The sequence below is a fragment of the Nicotiana tomentosiformis genome, chromosome 2 (assembly GCF_000390325.3).
Source record: "Nicotiana tomentosiformis chromosome 2, ASM39032v3, whole genome shotgun sequence".
Classification (NCBI taxonomy): domain Eukaryota; kingdom Viridiplantae; phylum Streptophyta; class Magnoliopsida; order Solanales; family Solanaceae; genus Nicotiana; species Nicotiana tomentosiformis.
In genome coordinates, this window is record NC_090813.1 from 47482348 (window position 1) to 47507819 (window position 25472).

At 38.0% G+C, this 25472-nt stretch overlaps 1 long non-coding RNA gene across 1 annotated transcript in view; it reads right to left on the bottom strand.

The window, feature by feature from the left end:
- The window catches only part of LOC138906456 (uncharacterized), a 153842-nt gene extending 142690 nt beyond the window's left edge, over window positions 1–11152 (bottom strand). Inside the window, exon 1 of the long non-coding RNA XR_011413855.1 lies at window positions 10980–11152. This is a non-coding gene — a long non-coding RNA (uncharacterized lncRNA). The remainder of the gene's footprint in view (window positions 1–10979) is intronic.
- Between the last annotated feature and the right edge of the window lie 14320 nt (window positions 11153–25472).

Consider the following 25472-nt stretch of genomic DNA (forward strand, 5'->3'; position numbering starts at 1 on the left):
TCGAGCAAATACTTTGAAAGTATCAGAGGTACGAACTTTCTTTTTCTAAATAATGTCAAATCTTTCTAAACTTGAATTTGTAGCCCTGGATATATCGGGCAAAAGCTACATGTCTTGGGTGCTTGATGCTGAAATTCATCTTGATGCGATGGGTCTGGCAGACACCATCAAGGACAAAAATCAGGCATCAAATCAAGATTGTGCCAAAGCAATGATATTCTTACGCCATCACCTTGACGAGGGATTGAATGTGGAATATCTTACTGTTAAAGATCCAATCATACTGTGTAATAATTTGAAAGATAGATATGACCACATGAAGATGGTTGTTCTTCCACAGGCACGATATGATTGGACTCATTTAAGACTACAAGATTTTAAATCTATCAGTGAGTATAATTCTGCTATGTTCAGAATTATTTTCCAATTGAAATTACGTGATGATAATATTATTAATCATGATATGTTGGAGAAAACTTTCATCACTTTTCATGCCTCAAATATGCTCCTGTAGCAGTAATATCGAGAGATGGGATTCAAAAAGTATTCTGAACTTATCTCACATCTTCTTGTAGTCGAGCAACATAATGGGATATTAATGAAAAACCATGAAAGTCGACCTACTGGTTCTTGTCCATTCCCTGAAGCGAATGAGACGAACTTCCACCAAGTTAAGCCTGGAAGAGGTCATGGCCCAGTCGTGGTCATGGCTGTGGTCGAGAAGAAACTCTAATCATGGTAATAATAATGCACCAAAGAACCCTCCTCACCACCAGCAGTGGAAAATGAATGAACAAAAGCATGAAGCGGTGCAAGCAACAAATGCAGAAAATGCATGCTATTGATATGGAGGAAAAGGGCACTGGTCACGTACTTGTTGTACGCCAAAGCATCTGGTTGAGATTTATCAAGCATCCCTGAAGAAGATAGAGAAAAATGCTGAAGCAAATTTTATTTCTGACGATAATTTATTTGGATGTAGCTAATTACTTTGCACTCCCAGAAGGAGAAACAAGTCATGTGATCGGTGATGAATCTGTAGAAATGTAAATATTTTAATTTTTATTGTTTGTAGTAGATAGTATGGTTATATAATTATTGTACATAACTAAAAAGTTGTGCTTTGATAATGATGTTTACTATAATATATTTTGTTTATGTCATTTTGAAGAATATGGATAATCCTCAAATTATGTTTGGATCAAAGACCAATCATGAAGATATTTGTGTAATTGATAGTGGAACAACTCATGCCATATTCAAAGATCATAAATACTTTCTTATTTGCATAAGGAAAAAGCAAGTGTTTTAACAATTTCTAGTAATATAAGTTTGATTGAAGGCTCCGGAAGAGCCACTATATTTCTGTCTAAGGGAACAAAACTTATTATAGACAATGCATTATTCTCCTCCAAGTCTCGAAGAAACTTGTTGAGTTTTATAGATATCCGCCGAAATGGGTATCATGTTGAGATGATAGATGAAATGAATATGGAATATCTTTATATTACAAAGAATCTTTCTGGCCAAAAATGCATTGTAGAAAAGTTACCAACTTTATCTTCCAGCTTATACTATTCAAAGATTACTACAGTTGAAGCACACTCTATCGTAAACTAGAAGTTTACTGATTCAAATATTTTTGTGCTTTGGCATGGCCGTTTGGGCCATCCTGGATCAACGATGATGAGACGAATTACTGAAAATTTTAAGTGGGTATCCAGTAAAGAACATGAAGATTCTTACAAACGATGAATTTTCTTGTGATGCTTGTTATCAAGACAAAATGATCACTAGGCTATCACCAATGAAGTTTGGCATTGAATCCCCTGCCTTTTTAGAGCGTATACATGGGGATATATGTGGACCTATTCACCCACCAAGTGGGTTGTTTAGATATTTTATGGTCCTAATATATGCATCTTCAAGATGGTCTTATATATGTCTACTATCATCTCGTAACCTGGCGTTTGCAAAGCTATTAGCCCAAATAATTCGATTAAGGGCATAATTCCTAGATTATCTTATAAAGGCTATTCGCCTCGATAATGCTGAAGAATTCTCATCTCAAGCTTTTGATGATTACTGTCTACCAGTTGGGATAAAAGTTGAACATCCTTTAGCTTATGTTCATACTCAAGATGACCTTGCAGAGTCATTTATTAAACGCCTGCAATTAATAGCAAGACCACTACTTATGAAAAAAAAACTGTCCACTATTGTTTGGGGCCATGCTATCTTGCATGCAGCATCACTTATCTGTCTCATACCAACACATTATAATATATATTCTCCGTCATAATTAGTTTTTGGCCATGAATCAAATATTGCCCATCTATGAATTTTTGGATGTGTTGTATATGTGTCAGTAACACCACCACAGTACAGTAAGATGGGCCCCCAGAGAAGGTTAGGAATATATTTTGGGTTTGAATCACCCTCTATTATTCGCTATCTTGAACCATTGACCGGAGATTTATTTACTACTCGATTTGCAGATTGTCGGTTTGATAAAACTAACCTCCCATAATTACGAGGAGTTGTAACGACCCGACCGGTCGTTTTGAGCATTTGCACTTGGCTCGGAGGTTTGGGGGCATGAATAGCTCCGTATGATATGATTATGACTTGTGTGAATCGTCGGTAGTGGTTTTCAGGTTATTCGGAATCGATTTGGAAGAATGAATTTCATCGTTGAAGCTTTAAGTTGGACGAGTTGACCAAGTTTAACTTTTGTGTATTTGACCCCGGGTCGGGAGTTTTGATGGTTTCGTTAGGTCCGGATGGTGATTTTGGATTTGGGCGTATGCCCAGATTTGCATTTGGATGTTTCTTGAAGGTTCTAGCGTTAATTGGCGAAAGTTGGCAATTTGGAGTTTTGGAATGTTCATAAGTTTGACCGGAAGTTGAATTTGGTGATATCGGGTTCGGATTTTAGTTTCGGGAGTTGGAATAGCTTCATTATATCATTTGAAACTTGTGTGCAAAATTTGAGGTCATTCCGAGTTGATTTGATATGGTTCGACACGAGTTTTGGAAGTTGAAAGTTCAAAAGTTTATTAAGTTTGATTTGAGGTACGATTCGTGGTTTTTATGTTGTTTGATGTGATTTGAAGCTTCAAATAAGTTCGTATCGTGTTTTAAAACTTATTGGTATGATTGAATGGGGTCCCGAGGGGTTCGGGTGTGTTTTGGATCATTGGTTGAGAAACTAGTTAAATTAAGGATTTGGAGTTTGACCATGGTCAATATCGGGTCAAGAGGATCTCTTTTCGGTGTTTTGAGTGCGCGAGCATGTTCGTAGCGTATTTTATGATTGAAACGCATATATGGTTTGTGTCCGGGAGGTTCCGAATGAGTTTTGGGTGCTAAAAACAAAAATTCTTTCGTTGCTGATTTTCTTGTGTAAAATAATTATGAAGATGTCTTTTTTTTTTTATCCCTTAAATTTCTAGACTTCATTTAAAACTTCAAAATATCATATCTCCCTCATTTTAAGCCCAAATTGGGTGATTCAAAAGTCTAACTTGACTGAAAGGTCACAAGGAATCCATTGGTGGCATTAAAAGCGAGTTTCGAGATTGTTTGCCATACAAAACGAGGTAGAACAACTGGACAAAAAATATTTAATATCGAGATTTTGTTCATTTGGTCATATTTTGAGTTTGGAGCTCAGATTTGGGCAATGTTTTAGGCGATTTTCACCATATGAATTAGGGTAAGTGTTCTCTACTCGGATTTGGTTATATTTCGTGAATCTATTTTCGTTTTTGGTAATTGGATTGTGAATTTTAAAGAGAAAATTGGGGGGGGGGGGGGGGGGGGTTGTCCAAAGTTTCATAGAGTGAATTTTTGAGTTTTGAACATCGATTCGGAGTCGGATTTGGGTAAAACTAGTATGGTTTGACTCATAATTGAATGAGTTATCGGATTTTATAAGTTTTATCAGGTTCCGAGGTGCGGGCCCGGGTTTGACTTTTTGGTCGATTTCGGGATTTTGATAAAATATTCGATCTTTATCGATTGGGATTGTTCCCTTGGCATTATTTGATGTATTTGAGTTGCTTTTGGCTAGTTTCGAGCTGTTCGGAGGTCAGTACGCGCGGAATGACATTTTGGAGCATCGTTTGGCTTGCTCAATATTGGATTTTGCTTGTTCGAGATAAGTAACACTTTTAAACTTGGTGTTGAGGGTATGAAACCCCGAATTGCGTGTCATATGATTGATGTTGAGGTGACGTGCATGCTAATGATGGACGTGTGGGAGTGCACCGTATGAATTGATTCCATGGAACTATATAGTTACCTGATCTTATCTGTAACCATAAAATCTCTACGTACTAGAGCTTTTGAGGTGTGATTCATGCTAGAAAACATGTTTATGCCACATACTTATTCTGTTGGACCCACAGAGGTCATTGCCGCTGTTGAATTATTTGCTTACATTGCAATTACATACTCAGTCATACACATTCATTTGCATATCATATCTCAGTCTCTGTTACTATTTATTGATACATCATAACATCATTTTGGGTTGATTTTCATGACATTGTAAGCCCGAGAAACTGGAGAGATTGATGACTGAGTGAGGCCGAGGGCTTGATGGTGATGATGTTTATGGGATCGGGCTGCACGCCGCAACATCTTTTATTGATTTATGCCATGATTGGCTTGTTATAGCGCTTGGGTTGAAGGAGCCCCTCCGGAGTCTGTACACACCCCCAGTGAGTGTAGGTACCTACTAAGTACGAGTGCCGAGTGTGAGTACCGAACGTGAGTGCCGAGTGATTGGGAGGATTGAGTGACTGTGAGGACTAAGTGACTGTGAGGACTGAGTGACTTGGAGGACTGAGTGAATTGATACTCTGAGAGTATTGATAAGTAGGAATTTTGACCGCTTATTTGCTCTCTTTTACTTGCGTTTTAGCTCAAAAATGCTTAAAGGTATTCCCTAAAACTAATAAAATGTGCTTTTGTACAGGAACATTGGGAAACGAGCCAAAGGAGTAAAAATCAGCTCATAAAGGAGTCAAAAGTGGACAAGGACCAAAACAAGGCAAAAGGCCCACAGTGCGGACCGCACAATACTGTGTGCGGCCGCAAAACAAAGGAAGAGCCATGTCAGTTCTTCTTCAGAGTATGCGGACAGCACAAATATTGTGCAGCCGCAGAAGAAGAGATTCAGAGAGCTGGTTTTGGGCAAGCTGAAGGAGTGCGGACCGCACCATAATTGTGCGACCGCACTCAATATTATGCGGTCCGCAGAAGACAAAGATCAGAGAGATGGGATTTCAAGTTCAAGAAGAAATGCAGACCACACCATTTTTGTGCGGCCGCATAATCAAGAGTGCGGCCGCACTCATTTTTATGCGGTCCGCAAAAGTCTCACACAGCCAGAGCCAAGCAAGAGTGTGACCATACTCACAAATGTGCGGTCCGCAGTAGTTGAAGGAGTGCGGCCGCAATCCAGAATTGTGCGGCCGCAGAACTGGAACATGTCAAGCCAAGTCTAGTTGTGCGGACCGCACACATAATTATGCGGCCGCACAACCCCCGCAGGGGCATTTTTGTCAGATATTTTCAGCTTAGTATAAATAGAACTTTTTATCATTTTCAGGGTAAGTTTTATTTTGGGAGAGCACCTGAGCCATTTTTCTTTACTATTTTGAGTAATATTGTATTAGATTAGCTTCTAAACATTAAATTTTCTTTCCCTAATCAATTATTATGCATTCTATCTTAATTTCTTCTTGTATTTATTCATTTTTCATGAGTAACTAAATCTTTAGCTAGGGTTGTGGCTCAACCCTAGTGTGGGTACTTAATGGGTGTTTGATTTAGGACTTGTTTGTAATTGAGTTATTGATATTTAGCCTAGTTATTGCTTGAATTCAAGGATTAATGGTTGCAAACATTGATTCATGTCTAATTGACTTAGTCTCTACTTGAGAAAGAGAGACTAAGTCTAGAAAAACTTGGCTAATAAGAAATTGGGGTTAACTCAAAAAATTGATAGCCCCAATTAAAGAGTTGAATCTAGAGATAGTAAGACCCGACTTGAACATTTATCACTTGTTTTGTGCAATACCCATTTGGACTTGAGAAATCCAAATTGGGCAAAATCACTCAAACTACCGAGAGGTATAGAGTGGGTAATTGCGTGTGATTGCTATATTACAACCCCAACCAATCAAACTTGCCCTAGAGTTTACAACCCATTAGGTAATCACCTAGGTAAAAGTCACGACCCTGGATCTTTTATCATTTAGAAAACAACCAAAATCAAAAATATTGTCTCCTAGTTTTATAATTGCAATCAATAGTTTAAAGTAGAAGTAGAAACAACAAACAAGAATGTGAAAGTGTAGTCTAAGGCATATTGTACAATTACACTAAATATATACCTAATCCTAATTCTAACTCCTTGAGGATTCGACCCCGACTTGCATTGGGATTTATTATTACTTCAACCGCCTCACTACCTATATTTGTGGTGTGAGTTTGGGAGACATCAAGTATGCATATAGTTTTATCACTGAGTTGCATCACATTCGACATGTACACTTGATATACATGCATAGAGATTCATTTTTCCTCATGCTATACGGTATCACGTCATTCATGACTTCTCATACATATTGACATGTAGGCATAGAGATTTATTTTCCTCATGCCATTTGAAAATGAAACATTTACCTGTTGAAAGATTTTGGGAAAAATCACAGTTTTACAAAACGTACTCATATTATGGTGATTTTGGTAAAAGATTTGGGTTTTCACTGATATACTTGGAAAGCAGGCCTATTTTTCTGGAACTGTGAACGAGCTGAGTTTTTTTTATCTCTGAGCTACTTCTTTTATTACTTTCATTATGTTGTTATGAACTTTTGTTGGCTATTGGTGTTGGACCCCGACCTGTATTCCAGCTCGTCACTACTTTCAACCTAAGGTTACATTTGCTAATTATTGAGTACATGAGGTCGGTTGTACTCATACTACACTTCTGCACATTGTGTGCAAATGTTTGATGCTGATGTTGCTGTGATCGACGGGAGCGGGATTTGAAGACGTACCTGCGTTTCGGTTGTAACTGCCTCTTGTTGATGGTAGCCTTAGATTTATAAAAATTTATTTATGTACATTTCGAATAGATGATGTATTTATTTCATACCAGCTTTGTAAATTCTATTCTTAGAAGCTCATGATTTGTACTACCAGTCCTTGAGAAATTCTTGTATAAAAGCAGTTTTATTATCATTTTTTTATTAATAAATCTTATTTAAATTGGATAGTTGTTAATTGGCTTACCTGGTGGGCTGGGTTAGGTGTCATCACGACTAGGTGGATTTTGGGTCGTGACAAGAGAGAAAAAGAAAATCAAAAGAGAAATAGCGTGGAAAGTTTCATCATTATCCCATTTTGATCCACATACCCCGATATGTAATCAGGAGGTCCAGAAGATCATCCATTTACAGAATATAGCAAATCAAATGCTAGACGCATTTACTAATTTAAAAAGGATAACTAAGTCGCATATCTCTGCAGTGAATGTGCCAGCAGAACAATCTACTAGCATGAAAGCTAGTGAACCTAAAACACGCTTGAAACGTGGTAGGCCTTTGGGTTCTAAAGATCGAAATCCTCGAAAAAAATAATCGACAAATGATCAAAACGATACTATAAAGGGATCTCCTGAAGATACCCAAGATCTGATTAGTTCTGAGATTCCTGAAGAAATCAATGAAACTGAGACTCAAGTGAGTGAAGAACTTTTAATAAGTTCTACTGGTGATGGAATTAATTTAAATCGATCTAAAATAGTGGTGGATAATATTTTTGCATATAATGTTGCACTTAACATTATGCAAGATAGTGAGGATTTTGAACCCCGATCTATCGAAGAATGTCGACAAAGATCTGATTGCCCAAAATGGCAAGGGGCAATTCAATCTAAAATGGAACACACTTGCTAAAAAGAGAGGTCTTTAGACCAGTAGTCCAAACACCTGATGGTATAAAACCAATTGGTCATAAATGGGGTTTTGTGCGAAAAAGGAATGACAAAAATGAAGTTGAAAGATACAAGGCTCGCCTTGTCGCACAAGGATTCTCACAACGACCTAGAGTCGATTATGAAGAAACGTATTCACCCGTTATGGATGCCATAACATTTCGATATCTCATCAGTTTATACATATAATGGATGTGGTTACAGCTTATCTATACTGGTCACTTGATAATGAGATTTATATGAAAATCCCTGAAGGATTTAAAATGCCTGGAGCAAATTCAAAATCTCAAAATTTTATTCAATCAGATTACAAAAAATTTTGTACGGTTTAAAGCAATCTGGGCGCATGTGATATAATCGCCTTAGTAAATATTTGTTGAAAGAGGGTTACATAAATGATGTTATTTATCTATGTATTTTTATAAAAAGAAATGGCATCAGAATTTGTTATACTTGTTGTTTATGTTGATGACATAAATCTTGTTGGAACTCCAGAAGAGCTCCAAAAGGCAATTGAATATCTTAAGAAAGAATTTGAGATAAAAGATCTTAGAAAGACAAAACTTTGTCTTGGTCTGCAAATTGAATATTTAGTAGACGGGATCTTTATCAGTGTTTTAAAAGGCATTTTTGGGCGAGCCCCGAGGCGAGGCGTGCCAAAAATGCCCCGGGGAGATGGTGTGGGGAGAAAGTATCAAGAGGCATATGCCCAGCAATTCGGGGCGTACGTCTGGGCGTTCGGGGCATACACCCGGGTATTTGGGACGTATGCCCGGGCGTTTGAGGCGCGTTTTTTTAGTGAGGAGTAAGCCCCAGAGACTTTTTCAAATTAAAATAAAATTTGTTGAATAAGTCCTTCATATAATACCCAATTCTCAAAAGTAAGTTTGGTAATTACTCAAAAGGTTTAAAAAGGAACTCAAAAGTATTAAATTTATAAATCAAGATCTTTTTTATTGATTGAAGCCCTAATTCATGGTCTTTCCCAATTCTTTATCTTGTCCGCTAGTCTGCTAATGTCTCCCAAAAGCAACGAATATTTTATTTTTTACAAATACAAAGAGAACTCCATTCTCCTTCATAGCAGCAAGTTCAAAATTCAAATTGCAGGTTAATCATCCTTTTTGTTCCTCCATTGTAGAAAATTTTATTCTTTTATACTCAAGTTATTTGTGCTTGTAAGTAGCGTATAATAGATTATTTTGAGTAATTTTTTGTGGGGATAGAGTACACACACACACACACACACACACACACACACACATATATATATATATATATATATATATATATATATATATATATATATATATATATATATATATATATATATATGTGTGTGTGTGTGTGTGTGTGTGTGTGTATTTCTTCAATTTTTATGTAATTTTACATATTTATAAATATTTACTGTCATTATATTATTTTATAAAATATTAAAAATTAAATACCTATAGGGCTTACGCCCCATACCTCGGGGCTTACGCCTCGCTGAGGCATATGTAAAACGCATCGTCTTACGCCCACGCCTTTTAAAATACTGATCTTTATACATCAATTTGCCTACATGGAATGGGTCTTAAAATGCTTTTACATGGACAAAGCGCACCCATTGAGTACACCAATGGTTGTTCGATCACTTGAAGTGAATAAGGACCCGTTCCGACCTCCAGACGAGGATGAGGAACTCCTTGGTCCTGAAACACCCTATCTCAATGCAATTGGTGCACTTATGTATGTTGCTAATGCTACAAGGCCTGGTATAGAATTTTCTGTTAATTTACTAGTAAGATATAGCTTTTCTCCTACACAGAGATATTGGAATGGTATTAAGCATATTTTGCGACATTTAAAGGGAGCTCTTGATATGGGTTTGTTTTATGCTAACAAAGGTAGTGCAGATCTTGTTGGTTATGCAGATGCAGGTTATTTATCTGATCCTCATAAAGCTCGATCTCAAACCGGGTACATGTTTACATGTGGAGGTACTGTCATATCATGGCGCTCCACAAAGCAATCTATTGTTGCTACTTTTTCAAATCATGCTGAAACAATAGTTATTCATGAAGCAAGTCGGGAATGCGTATGGTTGAGATCAGTGATTTATTTTATTCAAGAAAAATATGGTTTGGAATGTGATAAAAGATCCACAATTTTATGCGAAGACAATGCTGCATGCATAGCCCAATTAAATGGAGGATTTATAAAAGGAGATAGAATGAAGCACATTTCACCAAAATTATTCTACACACATGATCTTCGGGAAAATGGTGACATCGATGTGAAACATATCCCTTCAAGCGACAATCCAGTAGATTTGTTCACTAAATCTTTTCCAACTTCAACTTTTGAGAAGATGGTATACAAGATTGGAATGCGGAGACTCAAATATTTGAAACAAGGTTTTCATCAAGGGAGTGAAATACGCGTTGTACTCTTTTTTCCTTACCAAGGTTTTTTCCATGGGGTTTTTCTTATAAGATTTTTAATGAGGCAGCTAGAATTGCGTATTACTAAATATGTGTACTCTTTTTCCTTAACTAAAATTTTTTCCACTGAATTTTTCCTAGTAAGGTTTTAACGAGGCACGATATCTTTTAATGAACATCCAAGGGGGAGTGTTATGGAAATAATTATAATGTGGATGTCCATTTATTACTCTGCTATAGATAATCAGGTTGCAAGCAACTTAATAAAATGATTTGCAGTAGCTTCTTATTAAATAGGCAAGTTGCAAGTAGCTCATGCAGACAACTTACAAGCATCTCAAGAAAAGCCTCGCAACTGCTTCCTGAAAAGCCTCGCAGCTGCTTCCTTTCTTCTATAAATAGAGGAGTTTCCAGTTCATTATGTACATCTGTTTGAAGTTGAATAATATATCAGTTTGTCTCTATACTTGTCTTTACTTTACAGTCTTTATTTTATAATAGTACTAACAATTTGGTGCTTTTAGCAGCATTATTATTACTCCCTCCGTTTCAATTTAGATGAGGTAGTTTGACTCGGCACGGAGTTTAAGAAAAAAAGAAGACTTTTGAAACGCGTGGTCTTAAAAGCTTAAGGGATAAAAGCTTTGTGGAGCCATGACATTTTTGTGGTTATAAAAGTTTCTCATTAAGGGTAAAATAGGTAAAATGAAGAGTTTAAATTTAAATTCGTGCCATTTATTTTGGAACAAACTAAAAAGGAAAGTACCTCACCTAATTTGAAACAAATGGAGTATACATTTAGGATAAAGTTAGACTAAGGCCTCATTTATTTGCACTTATGAAGGTCTGAATCTTAATCATACAAATCTCAGACATTAAGTGCATTTATTTTTAAAGTCTGAATCTTAATTATTCAGATCTTAATCATTAAGTGTGTTTATTTTTTTTACTTCACAACTACTTAATGGGTCTGAATAGGCATGTATGATTAAAATCTATAATAGAGACTTAATTTCATTAAGATGCTATCATCCATATTCATTATTATTTGCCACCGCCGCCTACCATTATCAACTATTACAATGCCACCGCCACCACCATACTCAACCACCACCACAACCACATCACACCATCATCCTCAATCAGAGCTGCCACCATTATCGACTATCACCACCCACCATTCCCACCACTCCCACCACCATCATTCTCAACCTCAATCAACACTCATCCACCTCAACTACCACAACTAGCCACCTCATCACCATCAATAACTACAGCCGACACTACCCATTATTATAACCTACCACCACCCACCACTACCTTCCTCAATCACAACTACCACCACCACCCGCCATTATTAACTATTACCACTCACCACCACCATCCTCAATCATAATCGCTACAACTACTAATCACCACTAGCTAGTACCCTGAACCACCACCATCAATCAAAACTACCACCAACCACCGCCTCTAGTCGACATTCACCTGTTAGCCATCACCACCAACAACCATCATATTTTTAAAAACTATATATTTTGTTTATAGTATATTAGATTAATTAGTATTTCATTTGAATTTTATGTTTATTAATTTTCAAATAAAGCATAAATTTTATACATTCAGATGTTAAAAATTAATTAGTCTTAATCATTTAGTATTCGAATCTTAATACACATCTTAATATTCAGATTTGTATTCAGATTCAAATGTCTTAATCTTAATACACATCTTGATATTCAGATGTGTATTCAAATTCAGACGTCTTAATCTTTAAAAAACCAAATGAGGCTTAAGTACCCCATAATATTATTTAATTGCATATATACCCAAACTCATTTGTATATGAAAAATATTTCTTTCTATATACTGGTGAGAATGAGATTAAAGCCGACAGAGACATTGCTAGTGTGAAGAAACTTTGTGAAACTTGTTTGACCAAAAAATACAGATAATAGTTCAAATAATCAAATTTATGTAATTGGGGATTAATCTTAGTTAGCAATGATATCCCTAGGTGAAGCTTTCAAAGATTCAATAAACATTAGATGGGTTCGGTCACATAATGATAACAACATGCAATAACTATTCTAGAAAGCACGAGCAATAATGTAACATTCAATAACAATGATAGCAATAAATTGCATTTAAGTAAATAGGAAGAATGATTCACCCAATAAAGGATAACATAGGTGGATGTTCCTCCCGATAATGATGAATGACAGACAAATACTTGAATATTCGAGTTATTCTCGGATTTAATGAAAAAGTATGGACAAGAATCTTAGTGAAAAGGTGGTATTTGTATCTTAGCAAGAGAGAGAAAGAGAGAGCTGAATCTTTTAGTCAAAGTGTGTTCTTTACAAATAAATATCACATGCCCCTATCATTGTCTTTTTTTTTTATATATATGGGAGATGTTCCTAAGAAACTCGAATAGTACAAGTGCAGAGAATATCCACTAGAATATTCTCTTTTAATATCCTATCTTAAAAAACTAGCCGTTACAGCTTTACCAACGATAGAGGGTGTGCAGTCCTGCAAGTACGCGACGATACGATTACGCCAATTCCACGTTAGGTTTATAGTTCTTACCTGGACTTGGTCTAGTGATGAGTTGAGGAGGTAGACCAAGTTTTTGTCTCTGGTTGCGATGCTTTTGGTGGCTGCGGCTAGTTTAGCGAAGCCATCTGCCTCGACATTATGTGCCCGTGGGGTTTGGTCAAGCTGCCATTCATCGAACTCAGGTAGTAGCTTGAAAATTTTGGTCTGGTACTTTTGCAACCTTTATTCCTTGATTTGGAAATTCCCCGTGACTTGATTGACTACGAGCTGAGAATCGCAGCGCAGTTTCAACAGTTTTGCTCCATATTTGAGTGCTAGTCTTAGACCTGTAATTACGGCCTCATTCTTTCAGGATGCCCAGCATATCTGCATGGCTGAAAGCAAACAAATCTACGTAGTTATTAAGAATTGACTGAATTTACCTGGTTCCTAAAGCTTGCATCTGATATAGGCCATCTTGCTGTGGTCGTTGAGATCCAACTGAACGGGGTCGAGGTCTTCTATGGTCGAACCAGCGGCTTCGGCTGTATCTGGTTTCTCGATGACGTTCTCTGTTTCCTCTTTCTCCGTCCTCGACCCTATTGATTGATATGCCTCATTTTCTTTGTGTTTTCTCTGTTGGGTAGCCGTTCCATCTAAGGTAATGCATTAGCATTCTCGTGATGTGAGTTGTTCTCCTCGTATACTAAAAATACCCCATGGAGTTGGGATTTTAATTACTTGGTATAAGCTGGAGGGGACGACTTTCATGGGATGTATCCATGTTCGTCCTACTATGGCGTTGTACGCAGTGGCCTGATCTATGATGTGGAATTTTGTCTCTAGAGTTACGCCACCGTCCAGAACGGAGAGTGTAATTTCCCTAGATGTCTATTCAACTACATTGTTAAAACCAGTTATCATGATGCAGCGCAACACTATCTTATCTTCGAGTCTTATTTGGGTAAGCACTCGGGGATAGATAATGCATGCGCCGATCCCATAATCTATCATAATGCGTTCAACATCGGTATCTAAAATACGTAAAGTAATAACGAGGGCGTCATTACGAGGAAAGGTCAAATCGTCGGCATCTGACTTGTCGGAGATGATACTTTTTTCGAGTTTTCCGTACCGCTCGCGGGGTGATAGATCGCTTAAGTTTGTGGGTAGCGGTAAACTTAACGATGTTGATATAGGAGTCATCGCTGCCGCCGGTGAACATGTTGATGGTACGAGCTGGTGAGGGTAGTTTTGGCTGTCCTTGGTGTTCGTGTCCTCTGGCGAAGTTGGTTCTTCCCCTGTCGCTTAGTAACTTTTTGAGATGCCCTTGTCACAACATTTTTACGACATCTTGCCTCAGGGCGATGCAATCTTCAGTTTTGTGTCCTCGTTCCTGATGGAACTCATAGAGGGCATCAGACTTTCTGATGCTCGGGTCCGATCTTATCTTTGGCGTCCACTTCAGTTTCGGTCTGAATTTTTCTAGAGCGTAGACTATCTCTATAGGTGACACACAAAAATTTTGAGCGGATAACATGAGAGGCATACCTCGATAGTTTCGATGAGTTCCCGACCTTGGTTTGGACGGACCTTATTTGTAGCGGGGAGAGGGTGCAACGGTCGTCCTAATATATGGTTGATGTCGTTCCCTGTTATATCGTGGAATTGGATGATCTCTTATGGCGTCGTCTCTTCGATATTTTCTTGATTAGGCTTGTACCGAGGTTAGGTAGTGAGTTGGTCCGTTGAGGTCGTCCTCATCTGCACGGACCTCAACACAGTAAGCATTGTGGATTTTGTTCCAAGTGGTTGAGGGATACTTCATCAACCGACTCAACAGTTTCTTAGTTGCTCTTGAACCATCTCTACTCAGCGCGTTCGGAAAGGCTGCGACTGCATCCCTTTAGATACGTTTGGCAGAGTCATCTCGGTTGAACCAGGAGAGAAAGTCCCTTAGTCCCTCTCCCAGGGACTGCTTAATTAGCAAATATGTCGTTCATTTTTGCCTCGACCTTCTTGGCTCCGGCATGGGCCGTTACGAACTTGTCGGCCATTTCCTCGAAAGTCTCTATGGAGCGTGCTGGTAGATACGAATACCATGTTAATTCCCCTAATGTAAGGGTTTCACCAAACTTCTTTAGCAAAATGGAAGATACTTGTTCTTTGGCGAGATCGTTGCCTTTTACAGCGGTGACGTAATGGGTCACGTGATCTTCAGGGTCGGTTGTGCCATCATATATCCTGAGGTAGGGCGGCATTTTGAAGGTCTTTGGTATGGCATGTGGGGATGCTTCATCAATGTACGGCTGCTCAACGAACCAGTCAGCGTCCCTCTTCGGCAACAACTTAGGAGCGCCCGGTATTTTATCTACCCTTTTTTGGTGTTCTTTCATTTGATCTCGGAGCACCTTATTTTCATTCTCTATTTCTTCCATCATTTTCATAATGGATGCGAGGGCGTTGTCGCCTACACTATCAACGACATTAGGAGTAATACCTGTCGTTGGAGAAAAGGGTTGGTTGCATTGCTCGTTTATTTGTTGTATTGTGCAAGTCCTTGCGTTTTCTGCAGTCGTGCCCTGAGCGGGCTTGTTGAGGACCCTTGTTAGCGTGTCAGTTAGCCACGCTTCGAGGAGTTTTCTCACAGCTAGGGGCATCTCTTTATCCACATATATGGAAACTCCTTTTCCACGGGATTTTGTTATGCTGCAGTGAGGGGGCGGTGGCCCATCTCGTTTAGGGGAAGCACTAGGCATCGCGCCCTCGTCTGTTGTTTCACAGCTTTCATTGATGACGTTCATGAGGTTGGTTGGGAGGTCACTTGTTATTCTCGTCCTTTCTTCTCGGTTACCTGCCATGTTGGATTTTGTGTACACAAAGAAAAGAGATCTTTTTTTTTTTTTACGTTAGTGACCCGTGCTAGTTGTAGATCTAGAAGAAACAAAAAGTTTAATTAATAAATCCCCACAGCCGCCGCCAAATTGTTTGACCAAAAAATACGGATCTTGGTTCAAATAATAAAATTTATGTAATTAGGGGTTAATCTTAATTAGCAATAATATCACTAGATGAAGCTTTCAAAGATGCAATAAACATTAGATGGGTTCGGTCAGATAATGATAACAACATGCAATAAATATTCTAGAAAGAACGAGCAATAATGTAACATTCAATAACAATGAATAACAATAAATGAAATTTAAGTAAATAGGAGAAATGATTCACCCAATAAAGGATAAAATAGGTGGATGTTTCTCCCGATAATGATGAATGAGAGACAAATCTTTGAATATTCGAGATATTCTTGGATTTGATGAAAAAGTATGGACAAGAATCTTAGTGAAACAGTGGTATTTGTATCTTAGCAAGAGAGAGAGAGAGAGAGAGAGAGAGAGAGAGAGAGAGAGAGAGCCGAATCTTTTATTTAAAGTGTGTTATTTACAAATGAATATCACATGCCCCTATTATTGTCTCTTTTTTCTATATATATGGGACATGTTCTTAAGAAACCCTAATAGTACAAGTACAGAGAATATCCAATAGAATATTCTCTTTTAATATCTTATCTTGAAAAACTAGTCGTTACATCTCTACCAACGATATTCGACCTCGACCCTTGTTGACATCTCGACTACGGCTCTTGTCGACACTTCGACCATGGACTTTGCTGCTTCTTGGGTCATTTCGATTAATGAAGAGTTGAGAACTCTTCCCTTAGTATTATCTTGGCTTAAATACTCTAGAGACAGATTTTGACCCCTACAAAACTGGCAAAAGATCTTGGTATAATCTACCAAAGATGCAAGGCTAGATTTATAACAAGCGCAAGCAAATGGAAGAGAAAATTGTACATTTTCATAAAATATTTTTATTTGCGCTCACAAATCTTTACCTACTATACAAACATGAACGCTTGTCCTATATGCACACATCTATAAAATAGTACTCCCTCCATTTCAGTTTAAATGACACACTTTTCTTTTTAGTACGTTTAAAAAAAATAACACTTTTTTAAATTTGGAAACAAGTTAACTTTAAAATTTTTATTTTACCCAATTTATCCGCTATAGCTAAATTTAAGAGCTATTAATAGATCATAGCTACCATTTAATTTAATTATTTTTCATAGCTACAATAAATTTTTAATTTACCCATCATAGTTATACCAAATACACGAAGTTATTCCATTATATAATATTTTCTCTCAAACCTCTCTCTCGTTTGTCCCTCAACTCTCTCTCCTTTTCCTTCTCTTTTCTCCCTTGGCAGTAGAGAAGTCACCGCCGACCATCTTCTCCGGCGGAGCTCTATATAGCCTAACTAAACAGCCGCATCCTTCTCTTTTTACTACACATTACCACCATCTGTTGTATACCCCCTTCATAGCGAATCACCCTTAAACACCGTCACCACACACCATCAGATCCAGATCTCAAAATCACGAAGTTACGATCAATCCATTACCAGCGTCGAAAACAAATGGAGGAGTAAGATCTGAGACGTTATTGGATCTGGATCTAACAGAGATACCGGAATTCATGGCTTCTTCTCTTTCTTTGTATCTCACATCTGAGTATATTCGTCTGACCTGAGACTTATTTCTCCACCACTACTTTTCACGCCGGAAAAATAACTTGCCTCTTTATTCTCCTCTACCTTTCACGTCGGAAAATCGTTGTATAAATACAGTGTATTTTATATTTTCGTTAGAGATCTAAAGTGTATTTTTGTTTTTCGCCGGAGATTCAACGAGGTTTGATTGTATTCTCTATTTTTAAATACAATGTAATTTGTATTCTCGTCCGAGATTTGACTGTATTCTTTATTTTTTAGTGTGAATAAAGTAGTATTTTATATTTCGCCCGAGATCCGACTGAGTTTGATTGTATTCTTCCTTTTTAAATATAGTGTATTTTATTTTTTCGTCGTAGATTTGACCGGATTTGACTGTATTCTTCATTTTGTCATTTTTCGTGTAAATACATTCAAATACAGTCGAATATATTCAACCTTGCCACATCAAATAAGGTTGAATACAACTGAACAATGTATTCAAATACACTCAAATACGCGGGAAAAAAATAAAAATAACAAAAATAAAAAAAATACAACTGAACAGTGTAGTCAAATACACTCAAATACAGTAAATTGTCAAGAACTAGCTATGAAACATAAATACATAAAATGTAGCTACAGATTGATAAAAGCTCCGTAAAGTAGTCATTTCAGAAAGTTACCCAAAATTTTATTGCCACACAAATGTCATGGCCCCACAAAGCTTTTATCCCATAAGCTTTTAGAACCACATATTTCAAAAAAAAAAAAAAAAATTCCTTCAATTTTGTATCAAGTCAAACTAAATCATCTAAATTAAAACGGAGTGAGTACTACAAATTATTTGATAGTGGCAGATGATACCATTTCAAGATAAAGGAAAAACATGGCAGTTATATTAGAGCCCGTTTGGACAAGAGTTTTTTTTAATTTTTTTATTGAAAAAATTTCACTTTTTTTCGAAATCAAAGTTTGGCCATAAAATTTTCAAATTTCACTTGAAGATGAATTTTGGAATTTTTCGAAAATTTGAAAAACTACAAAAAACTGTTTTCCAAAATTTTCACTCAGATCACTCACAAAACTTAAAAAATAACCCAAAATTATATTCATGTCCAAATACAACTCTAATTTTCAAATATCATTTTCACTTGATTTTATTTTTTTTTTGTTGGGAATTTTACAATTTTTATGTCCAAACGTTCGCTTATTAAAAAAGTAGTTGACCGCAGTGATGGAGGCTGAGTCCATCTGAAAAAGCAAAATCTTGCTCAAAGGCCCGTAGACATAGCGAGACCCATAAACAAGTAGCCCATTGTTTCCTAAATGGACTCAACAATTCAGTAGTTAGAGCTTCGTAACTCGTTACACTACTTTTAATCTTAGACCAACTCCCTTACCTCGATTCCATATATTATCTTGTTAAAATATTCCAATAAAATAAAAATAAAAACTATATGTCTACTCTGGATATTTTGTCGTGAATGCTAGTTAAAAAAGTTGCTATTCCCAACCTCTAATTAATATCTTGTTATTTATTATATGGAACAATTTTTTATTCCTAATAGCTTGGTACATAACCGAATACAACAACAATAAATCAAGTGTAATCTTATAAGTTGGGTCTAACTTATTAGTTCATGAGTCCAAAAATTGGAGCACTAGGGTCCATCTGGTACGAAGGAACGATCCCAAATGGAATCATGATCTGGATTTTCTTGTTTCATTCCCATGTTTGATATGATTGGCTCTATCACAATCACGATTAAAGAGAGTGATTATACATTCTATCAAAGGCGTCACTCATTGCCTCTTACTGTATGGAATCAGCGGCCAATATAAAGTTGTGGAATGATAAACAAACTATAGCCTTTTGATACTTGAAAGAGCATCTACTCTCTCTATACAAGGAAATGAGAAAGTTATACCCGCTACGTCTTAGTGGCAGTGGTGGGCATAGTTTGGCCAAACCCGAAATGCAAATTAAAATCTGAATTTTTTGGATTTTTAGTTTGGATTTTGGATTTGATTTTTAAAATTTTTGAATTTCGGATTGGATATTGAATTTGGTACTTCGAACTTTTGGATATTCGAAAATTCAAAATTTTTATACTTTATAATTAGTCCATTATCCATATGTCAATAATAATAAGTTCAATACCCTACCCATTAAATATTATCTCATATATTCAATATTAATTACTAAGTTACTGTGAGAATACTTTCTATTTAGACATGGTTTTACTATTTCAACTTCTTATCGGCCGTATTAATGTCTCTATTATTTTTTTTAATATAATATTTTCATTACTTGAATACTTCATTTGGATGGTTGCGGCGAGAATGAGAATTTTTTAAGCAATTTAACATGAGTATTTCATTTAGATATTTATTTTTGTAAAAAGAAGAAACGTCTCAACTTATAATCTCAAAATCGAAAATCCAAAATATCCAAACCGATTAATCCGAAACTGAACTTAAAAAATTCGATTCAATCCGAACTTATTTAAATTGGATATGAATTATCATTTGTTCAATCCGAAAATCAAAAATCCAAATCGAAATTTTGATACGTAATCCAAATTGTCCGAACGCCCGCCCTACTTAGCGGTAACCATTCGTTTTATTTTTATCAATAAAACTTGATGTGAAACCAAGTCGACCTTTGGACTATGTTTTGACAATTCTATTTGAATTGCAAACTTTGATGAAAGTAATCATTAACTCTTAGGGTACATCAAATTAAATTTCTTTATTGAAATATTGGGTTTGTAGAATTCGATAAAGATGACGAGACAGAGAAAAAGAAGAGTATATATAGCTGGCTGAATGGGGATACCAAAAAACAAAATATGTCGGTAAGTGTAGAAGACAATGATTGCTGAAATTCAAACAGAATCTCTTTAAAGGCGTGCAACTTTGGTTACGTTAAATTCCACCGTATGACATTGTGGAATCGCACCCGTGACACTCCACTACCTGAAAAAGTTCCCTTCCTCAAGTCTTTAAAAATTAGAGGAAAAGTTAAGTAGAAATCAGCCTGCACAAAGAGCCACCTTTCTGTAAGTTAAGAACTTAATAAACATAAAGGCAACATGCAATATGTTTTTCGACTGTATTCCCAATATATATAAAATAAAATTAAAAAAACACAAACATATTACAGCAAACCGTTTCCAATGGTCCTTGTATTTTGTTTGTTTAACGGTGTGAACTAATGATCATTTTCTCATGTCTAACATTAGTGGTCAATATACTAATTTGCTACTCCTATTAGGTTTCTCACAGATGCGACGTCCTTTAATTTCGCTTCACATATCTTCTAGTGAGGAAAAGAAGGGTTCTAACAAATAGCTTGCCTCTTTGTTCTCTATTATATTTCCACAATGCTTTGAAAATGGGTCTATGATACTCTTACAACTTGAAGAACTTGTCAGTTATCAGTTAAGTTTATGTATCATGGAGATAAAGGGGTGCTTTACAACAAATGCTTCTACACCAATTTCTAGTTTATCCATCTTTAGTTTACTGCTTTAAATACAGCTTTTACTTTTTGTCCCTTAGAACAATCCATCTGTTCTTTTTTCTCACTCGACCAATAAGAGTCATAGATCGTCCACAAAGTTCAGATATGTATTGAAAAATTGTACAAGTTATTTAAAGGATATTTATGTGCCTTTTTCAAGAAATAATAAATAATGAGCCAAGTTATTGAAGTAGGGTAAATGCTTTTAAGTTTTAACACTTATTGACAAAGACTGTCTTGCTAAATTGATGAGTTGTAGTGTTTATCCGAAAAACGGATAGAGTTAAATTTATACGTAGTTCTAAGGGTATGTGGTATAACTTAACACAAATCGTAAAGAGAAATAGAAATATTCAATCTTGACTATAAAGAATGAAAGATAAACACAGTTGAAAGGAGGAAAATGAATGAGCAAAATAAGACGAAGTAATGGAGCTCAAAAGGTTAATCTTTCAATATGAGAAAATAGTATGATTGTTACAATGTGAATGTCCCCATGCAGAAACAACAATCATCCATTTTATAGTGGAGGTATCCTACTTTAGAAATAAAAAATAGTGGGGAACCCATGATGAAATAGTTTTTCCCTAATTCCCGCAAGGATTCTCTCTCCTAGTGCGGTTGCAACGACTCTTGTCTGTGAGCTCGATATTGATTCGAGCTCTCGATCTTGACTCGAGCTCGATTCTGACTCGGAGTCTGGTATCGATTTGGGGTTGGTGCCGGTCGGCCTATGAATCTTAAGCTCGATAATTTCGCTTCGCCTCCTAGTTCGATTTGGATTCGAGCTCAATAATGATATCGAGCTTGACATTGATCGGTCCTAGAACTCAAAGCTTGATGACCTGACTTCGGACCTTAACCTGATATTACGAAGACGCTCTTCGATCAAAGTATTACCATCTTGACCAGTTCGTACGACGGACTAATCGGTTTTGGCCGTATACAGATAGTCCCCTCGTTTCTCGGGAAGGATATAACGAGAAACGATATGATTTTCTAACGGTACGATTAGATATATACTAACGTTTGCATCGAGTCCGATCGTGACGTACGTGATAGCTGTCCCATCAGTTTAGTTTACCGAGGCATTTAATACGTGTCAGACGATGGTCGGCCATTACCGATATTGAACCGCCACTCTTCAGACTATAAATAGCCCGCTCCTTCATTGAATCAAACTTTACCTTTTGCTCTAATCATACCTCTAAATCTTCTCCCTCTTTTCGTCTCCTTTTCGCCACCTGTAGAGCCATTTTCATCAGCGTTGAAACCACCACCTTTTTATCTTCCTTCGCTCCTCTTTACTTATACAAATGGCGAACCGTACCGCAGAAGGAGAAAGCTTCTTGCTCCTCTTCCCAGCCGTCCGGTGATAAGGCGCCGGCGGATCCGCTTCCCCACGAGTATGTTACCGGCCCGTGTACTCTAAATTCTGATTTCAAAGTCGAAAACCCTTCATCGATCCCGGGCCGATGTGAGCATGTGTCGATGTACATGTGCTCGATAACAAAGGACCACCCGAGGCCGTAAGGAGGGACTGCAACTGGGGTCCCGAGGTCGTGTTGCAAATTCCGTCTCCCGAAGAGAGCATCACCGCTCATGTGAAAGGGTTCTTAAGTGTTTATACTTACTCCTTCACGTTGGGTCCCTTCGACCCAGTGATTATCGATCTTTGTAAAAGATATCAAGTCACTCTTGGCCAAATTCACCCCTCTCTATGGCGCATAGTAATCATACATCGCTTCTTCTCTAGCAAGACCGGGGGGCTAGAGTTTACTCTAAATCACCTTATGCGGTTGTATCGACCTCGAATCTATCGAGGACTAATTAGGCTCCAACACCGGGCAACGAAGGCATTGATCTCGAGCATCGACGAAGACAAGGATCAGGGTTGGATGAGCCGTTTTGTACGGGTGAGGACCCGTGACATTATTCCGGAAGAGAAAATGCCATTCCCTGAGGAGTGGAACTTTCACCGTAAGTGATCTTTTAAACTTTATTCTTCGTACCTTCTTCGACTTCGCCTGATCCCCCTTTCAATATGCAGCTATTCCTTGGATGCCTCAAGCGGTGCCTGACCTCAAGGATTGGGTTCGAAAGTTAGACTCGACTTCTACTTATGCCGAACACGCATGGCGTGATTTGGCAAAAGGCAGATGGGAGGCCAAGAATCATGGTAAGGGCCTCCTTTTTCACGTTCTTTTGAAACATTCTTTACACTTCATTCGTCACAAACTTTCTTTTATGTAGGCCTGGCCAAGGATGCCATTTTGAGGCCTTCAAGTGGTGAGGAAGGAACCAAGTCCCCAACTCCAAAACCAGGGGAAGATAAGAAGAGGAAAACTGCTTCGCAGTCCGAGGACCCCAAACCCAAACCTCGAAGGGTGAGAAGAAAAGTAATCGCCCTTACAATAGACTCGGTCCAAAGTCTGAGAGACGAAGAAGATGAAGAAGAGGAAAATGCCTCGGCACTGACTGTCCGACCTAGGAAATCCATCGAGGTTTCCAAACTTTTCGAGCTGACGGCGACTGCTAAAATCAAGCCTCGTGTCGAGGAGGCTTCCAAAAAGAAATTGGGTGAGGGTCCTAAATTACCAGAGGTCGAAATCGTTTCTTGGCCATCTATGACTACACCGGACGGGGCTGGTTATGAGACCCGAAGATCGATCAGAGCGTCCAGAGCGACTTACTCGGTACCATGACAGCAGGTCACTTGCCTCCTCTTCCGAATTTTTCTAAGGAGGCGTTAAGGGAAGCTCGAGAGTTGAAGACCCCTGATATGGGCGGAGGCTCTAGTGTAGGGGATCCCTTTCAGGAATGCTTTATTGGAGTCGATGACGCCTCTGATATTAGTGATGCTTCTATTCTTCTAGAAGAGGCCCAACGTCTCATATATCGGGTAATAATCTATTTACTGCACTTTATTTCTTTACTCTCTTCTAAATCTGACTTGCGTTTTCCCTTTTTGTGTAGGCCATTGCCAAGTTTTGAGCTGAGCTCAGCGAGTGTGAGATCGAGCTCCATAAGGTCTCGGAGGAGAGGAATGCTCTGAAGCTTCTTTGCTACCAAAATGACGAGACTATAAACGATCTTCAAGCGGATTTGGCCGAGGCTCGTGAGGAAGAGGATGAGCTAGATAAACAGGTGAGCATCCTTTTGATAGAGTACAGACTCGACCCAACTGTGGAGGTTAACACTTCATTATCTCAGCTGCAACAAAAGGTTGAAAAGATCGGGTTGCTTCGGGGAGATGTCGATCAGCTCAAGGCCGAGTGTGATCGGTGGAAGGAGACCATGGACCGCATGGCTGCAGAAAAAGAAGCTACCTTGGCCAAACTATTATCGGCCGAGGTCTAACTTCGGGGCGTCAAACAGAAAAGTTCGGCCCAAGCCAAGAGGATCGAGGAGCTCGAAACCGGGATTGCTAAGGCCAAGGCGGAGATCGAGAGGACAAAAGTCTTGGTGGACAAGTCCATTCCTATATACCGGGCTGATGTTGAGGCTGCTCAAATGCAGCTAAGGGAGGCTTCTGACCGAGAGCAATGGATCATAGACTTGGCAAAGTGCCAATCCCGGAGGGAGACCCTCGAGGAAATCCATACTCGAGGTTTTGACCTCTCAGAGGAGATAGCCCGAGCCAAGGTGCTTGAGGATGAAGCCAAGAAGCTTGCCGCCTTCGATGACGAAGATGATGATGAAGAAGGCATTCAAGGCGGATCCGATGAGGGCCCTGAAGGTGAAGTTTCTCCCGAAGAAGAGGTCGAAAACCGGCCGTAGTTAGAACTTAGTTTCCTTTTTTTTTTTGCAAGGCCTTGATCGGTCTCTTGTACACAACCTTTTTTACCAATATATGATAGAAAAACTTCTTTTGAATGCCTTCTTAGTTTTTATGCTCAAAACGTGTTTTGTGCTTTTGCCTTGTGAAAATTTTGTTGTTGCAGCCTCTGTAATCGAGCGAATACTAGTTCGAACTTAGAACAAAACCCTTAGGTTTTTTAGACACGCAAGGGTGAGTCCCCGAGTTCAATAATATGTTCGAGATTTCGGATAGCTTGATCAACGCCATGACCGCACTATTTTTTATAACTAAGTTCGAGTATGTTTTGTGCTTAGAATAGAATAAACCCTTAGTTTTCTTTATCAAATAATGGGTAATTTTCGAATCTTGTAGTAACATACCCATAATGGTCCTTAGGCTTAATAGTTGAGTGAGTGATTGCTCGAACTCAAACTCGAACTATTATAGCTCGTAGGCTTTTATGGTCGAGTGAGTGATTGCTCGAACTCGAAGTAAGATAGCCCTTAGGCTCAATAATCGTGTGAGTGATTGCTCGAACTCGAAGTAAGATAGCCCTTAAGCTTAATAGTCGAGTGAGTGATTTCTCGAACTTAAACTCGAAGT